Source organism: Tachypleus tridentatus, unplaced genomic scaffold (genome assembly GCF_004210375.1).
Source record: "Tachypleus tridentatus isolate NWPU-2018 unplaced genomic scaffold, ASM421037v1 Hic_cluster_1, whole genome shotgun sequence".
Lineage (NCBI taxonomy): Eukaryota > Metazoa > Arthropoda > Merostomata > Xiphosura > Limulidae > Tachypleus > Tachypleus tridentatus.
Window position 1 is genome coordinate 12,187,775 of NW_027467777.1, and position 5,877 is coordinate 12,193,651.

A 5,877-nucleotide genomic window follows, 5' to 3' on the forward strand; every position below is an offset into this window, starting at 1 on the left:
AAAGGTGCTTCTCTTATATGTAATTGTTAAAAAACAAATGCCCATAAATACTGCAAAACAAAAATATGAAACTGCAAGTTTGCATGTATCTTCCGCCTAGCTTCAATGAATCTCCATACACAGGTGACGAAGTAGTGGTAAAAGAAAACACCAACAAAATAGAAAACTAAAAATTCGTATATATCTCTGCATGGACCCAATAAATCGTCATAACAAATTTGATGAAAATCTATCTACAGAGGGTGAAAGTAGTTATATGGACATACAACAGACAATACAATAAAATTTTATTAGATTTCGTAATTTAGAGTCTCCATTGAATGTAGAGATTTGTTTGTTTTTTATTTTAAACGTTGGTGATATAAGAGAAAATGACTTGATTCAGAAACTATTTAAGTTTAAAATCGAAGCAATATTATTGCTTTCTAACCTAGATGGCCCGGCATGGCCTAGCGCGTAAGGCGTGCGACTCGTAATCCGAGGGTCGCGGGTTCGCGCCCGCGTCGCGCTAAACATGCTCGCCCTCCCAGCCGTGGGGGTGTATAATGTGACGGTCAATCCCACTATTCGTTGGTAAAGAGTAGCCCAAGAGTTGGCGGTGGGTGGTGATGACTAGCTGCCTTCCCTCTAGTCTTACACTGCTAAATTAGGGACGGCTAGCACAGATAGCCCTCGAGTAGCTTTGTGCGAAATTTCCAAAACAATTCTAACCTAGATATATCCTAAAGATGACTGATATGGGTAATAAAACTTTATGAAAAATAAAGTACACTACAACGTTTCGACCTTTTAGGTTATCTTTAGGTTAACAAATTATTACTAGCATACTTTTTCTTTTTCCATTTCAAATTGTTTCTCTTCTATCATTCTTTTCGGGTCTTTTTTTTATCCATTGCGCTGCATAAGATCTGTGTATTTTCAAACACAGTTTTTAGGATGTAAGGCTTTTGAAGTCAATTTTTACTGAATAGAGATATTTGTTTTGGGGATGGAGAGGATACAGTTTTTTTGTTGAACTATAAGTGGTTGATTTGATGACAAAATATGAAAAACACCGATGGAATCTTTCTTTTAGGTTGGAATACTTGAATAGTCAGAATAATTTGACAAAATTTAGGTAGAAATACGTTGATTTAAACCATATTACTGTGTTCTTCACATTCTTGGTTAAATAATTTGTAAAGAAAGTCCTCGTCCAAAGTTATGAACATTTCTTGACATTTTCATTTTTACTGAATACACTCTCAAACATCGTTTTGAAAACTGAATATCGCTAAACAAATACTAATTCATAAACACATTAAAATGATTTTAAGAACTTATCAAATGAATCCAACTGACGATTGACTTCTTTAGGGAACCTAGGAAGTGTCATGTCCGATTTGGTGAAGATCCATTCACAAACGCTGAAACAGTGTATGTGTGTGTGTTTTCTTATAGCAAAGACACATTGTGCTATCTACTGAGTCCACCGATGGGAATAGAACCCCTTATTTTAGCGTTGTAAATCCGTAGACTTACCGCTGTACAAGCGGGGAAGGGTGTTGAAACAGTGGTAAAAACGCCTGTAAAAACCACAAAATGGAAAAACTGGAACATTTTATGTACCCTCACATGGGCCTAATGAGCCTTTGTATAAATTTTGGCGAAGAGATATTCACACCCTGCATAATACTTACATGGACATACATCAGACAGTACTATTATATTTGGCCCGGCATGGCCAGGTGGTTAAGGCACTCGACTCGTAATCCCGTCACACCAAATATGATGGGCCTTTCAGCTGTGGGGCGTTATAATGTTACGGTCAATCCAACTATTCTTTGGTAAAAGAGTAGCCCAAGAGTTGGTGATGGGTGGTGATGACTAGCTGACTTCCCTTTAGTCTTATACTGCTAAATTAGGGACGGCTAGCACAGATAGCCCTCGAGTAGCTTTGCACGAAATAAAAAAAAAAAAAACACAAACCGACATTATATTTATATAGAGTAGCAGGACCACCCGTTTTCCAGACTGAAGTTCTTTAAAACACGGGCGTTATAATGTGACGGCCAATCCCACTATTCGTTGGTAAAGAGTAGCCCAAGAGTTGGCGGTGAGTGGTGATGACTAGCTGCCTTCTCTCTAGTCTTACACTGCTAAATTAGGGACGGCTAGCACAGATAGCCCTCGAGTAGCTTTGTGCGAAATTCAAAACATCTTTAAAACACCCGTAAAAACTGTATACTACAAAATCTGTAAACAAAAATTTGCTTTTATCTACACATGAACCAAACAAACCCTCATACGAAATGTTGTGAAGATTTATCAACAGGGTAAAAAACAGCCACAAGAACTGCAATGTGCAAAACTGAAATTTCCCACAAACCTTCATATCAAGTTTTCTTACCATTATTTCACCCTTTATAGAATAATTTTCAAAAAATTTGGTATGGAGTTTTATTGGGTCCATGAGGAAAATGCATACACGATTTTAGTCTTGTATTCTGCGGTTATTATACGTGTAATCCTGTTAATTATATATATACTACTATGATAGCCTATCCAAAATCACGAAAAACAATTGTTGAATGATTAACAAACATTATATAATTTAACTAAAACGAATTTGTCTCTACCAACAAAATGCACCTACGTTTTTCATCAGTATCTTCTTTAATCACCACATTTTCAGCGAGAAACTACGCAGGAAAATGAAATCTCTTCGTGAATGAAAGATTTATTCTGACGCACGGCTTAAACTGTCTAACGAAGGGGTTTTGCTCGTATCGTTGCAAATAATAATAAAATCTGTCATAGTCGTGTGTTTCACCAAATTTGAACTAATATTTCATTATTTTTCCTTGGCTTGCGGTTTTTTCCAATTGTTTTTTTTTCTTTCTAAACGTCAGGTGATCAAACTTCGTGAGTCAACACTTCGATTGCTAACGAAACAATGCATTTTAACGACCTAGTTCACAACAATATTGACCATTGACAATAAACAACTTTGACTAACACTGCCCTCTGGAAATAAATTTATTGCTTAGCAAGTGAAAGAGGCAAAAAGTATTACGCAGGTCTTAAGAAATAAAATGTGTAGGCCTACTTGCTACTTCGTACACTGTAGTTTCTCGCGAACTCGTATATTGTTTAATTTGACAAAAAACTGTTTTGTAATTTAACGTAGGTAAGAGATGTTATCAGCATATTCTTAGCCTAATTTATACTGAATCATAAACGAGTTATTTGCTGAAATTTAAAACGCTGATGAATCCGAGGTATGTAAAATTGAGATAATTGATGTTTTTTTAAGGCTTAGAACTTATGTATAATAGCACTCTGTTCGTCACACGCGTTTTCTATGGTTACATTGATCTCAAGGTAATTGCTAATCAACAAGTGTATTATATTGGATTAGGTTTAACACTGAATTCCAGCGAAGAATAGCTAATTTTTTTATATTCCATTTTTTTTAACAATATTCATTTAGAAATTGATTGAATATCTCGTTTTACCTAATAAAGACCACACAGAAGTTTGAACAAAGACGGTTCTTTGTTTTCGAGATACCGTAGCGAGCAACTGCTACTCGTATGCCCTAATTCAGCCTGTAAGTTTGCTTAGTAGGCCCACCACGGTTAACTAAGCTACATAGCTATGATTTACATACCACAGGCGAACGCTGTGAATATTTATTACACTACAACTAAGTGAAGGCACGTGGATAGCATATGAAGGATCATCGCCTGGAGAAAATTGCATAATTCATTAAGGAGAAAATAGAGATAAATTGCATCTAACCTTTATGTATATATATTAACAACATAATGATAAATTCTTAGCTCAATCTGTGTTTGCCCTGGAGTAACATAGACTGAGTTGTCATTGAGTTTTCTGTTTTGCTTTTTCTATATATGAGCAAATTGAGCTACAACATTACTATATAGCGATAACATTAAATAGTGATGAATAAACTGCAATTTTAAGATTGACATTAAGTGAAAATAATAATTATGAAAAGGAAACAAGTACGTGTTTTTTTTACACACACACACACATATAATATAGTAGATGTTTTTTTGTTTTAACTAATCTTGGGAAATTGTTTAAACTGTATGTGGCACTATTTTTTTTTAACTATCATAAGTAATTCTAAGGTGTAATTATAATGTTATTAAAATGTCTCTAAAACAGAATTCGCCAATGGTCGAACAGCATTTGTCGTGACGTTGGTAAAGGGTAAACCAATGAAATATTTAAAGTAAGTTGTTACATTGGGTTGTTATCATTAAAATACAAGTTTGCAACACTCACTATCCATAGCTTTAGTATAAAGGGCGATATATTTTTAAAATGCTTCTTTTTTTAAAAAAAAAAGTATTTTGTTTACTGTTGTTTTTTAATTCATAAAGCAAATTTTACTTGTAGCACATTACATGACAGATATAGGAGACGTTTCAGAACCTTCAACTATAGTTGTCAACTTTGTTAGTTTGTCTCCCGCCGAGACAGTAGTAAGTTTACGGATTTACAATGCTAAAATTTGGGGTTCGATTCTCTTCGGTGGACATAGCAAATAACCCGATGTGGCTTTACTATAAGAAACACACATACACACTCGTTTAGTTAATTAAGTACATTTTCACTACAAAGCCAAGTGCTTAACATGCTCAACTCACAATCTGCGAGTTGCGGGATCGAAACTTGCCGCTGAAGGTGTAGACTTTTATAAGTGTGTAATTCGTAACAACCATTCTCAGTTTCTGAGTAATACCGACTGAAACTGTACCAGATCTTCCTCGATAATTTCTCTGTATTGTTTTAAATGTTTGTTAGTGTTACCGGCGACATGCAAATATTTCAAGTTTTCCTCTGTATATCTTTATTGTAATACGCTTCTTCCAAATCAACTCCCTCTAGTGAGGTTACGGATAGAAAAGAAAGTGAAATTGGATCACGAGACAGATTTCACGGTAAAATTAGATACAGTTTTTTTATTTATTTAAAATCACTGTTTAACATCATGTAGGATACTGCGGTCTTGTGACAAGCTTGACGGTGGTGAGAGAAGCCAACTTCCGGCTGACGTGACGGCAAAGGGGAAGAAACTGTGATCAGATTTCAAACTACCAATTCCCTAGTGCCTAACGACATCTACCAAGAAGTGGAAACTACATAGTATGTACTTCTATCTATCTGTATGTCGATCGAAGTGTCCAAGAAACATTTTATTAATAAATCATTGTTTGTTTACCCATACTAGTACGCTGCCAAATTTCTTTATTTTTTAAAATTCAGAAAATATCTCCAACCTACTTTTGATGTGTGACAAGGTTGACCATTTCTTCATTTTTACTTGTAGGCTGTTTTTAAATCGTATACTAGTACGTAGCGTACAAGCGTGTTTGATATGTAAGACAACATTTCGTTATATGAGAAGCTGTTAAGCCTAATATTATCGATGTTATACATCAATTGTATACATACAGAACAACACTGCTTTTATGTTAGAGATAAAAATCTCTAAGTAAAAATGGAAATTTAAAGTACATTTTACAGTTTTTGCTAAACTTTGACATGTTTATTTCTACCGACAGTTTCTAAAAACTAGAAAAACCGTTCATAAGTACCAAGACCTTTTGACTGAAGTTAAGCGTTAATAATCTGAAACATTATCTGTGTTGCAAATCAACTTTGTTGTAATTATATTGATACTACATTGTTAGATCGCTTGTTTTCAGAAATTAAAATGAGGCTACACAAGGGCTGCCTTGCGCTACTCGGCCTTAATTTTCAAATTGTAGATTAGAAAAAGCGGGTGCCACAAAAGACAAATGTTTAGCCACAGTTGTCTGAACGAAAAGCAGGAATATGTTTAGTAAGAATAGGCAGTTA

The 5,877-nt window shown here is 34.8% G+C and overlaps 1 long non-coding RNA gene across 1 annotated transcript; it reads left to right on the top strand.

The window, feature by feature from the left end:
• The first annotated feature begins 3,096 nt into the window (after positions 1–3,096).
• On the top strand, positions 3,097–5,237 carry LOC143241784 (uncharacterized). Its single transcript, XR_013022275.1, has 2 exons — positions 3,097–3,260; positions 5,012–5,237. It is a non-coding gene; the product is annotated as an uncharacterized LOC143241784 (long non-coding RNA).
• The last annotated feature ends 640 nt before the right edge of the window (positions 5,238–5,877 follow it).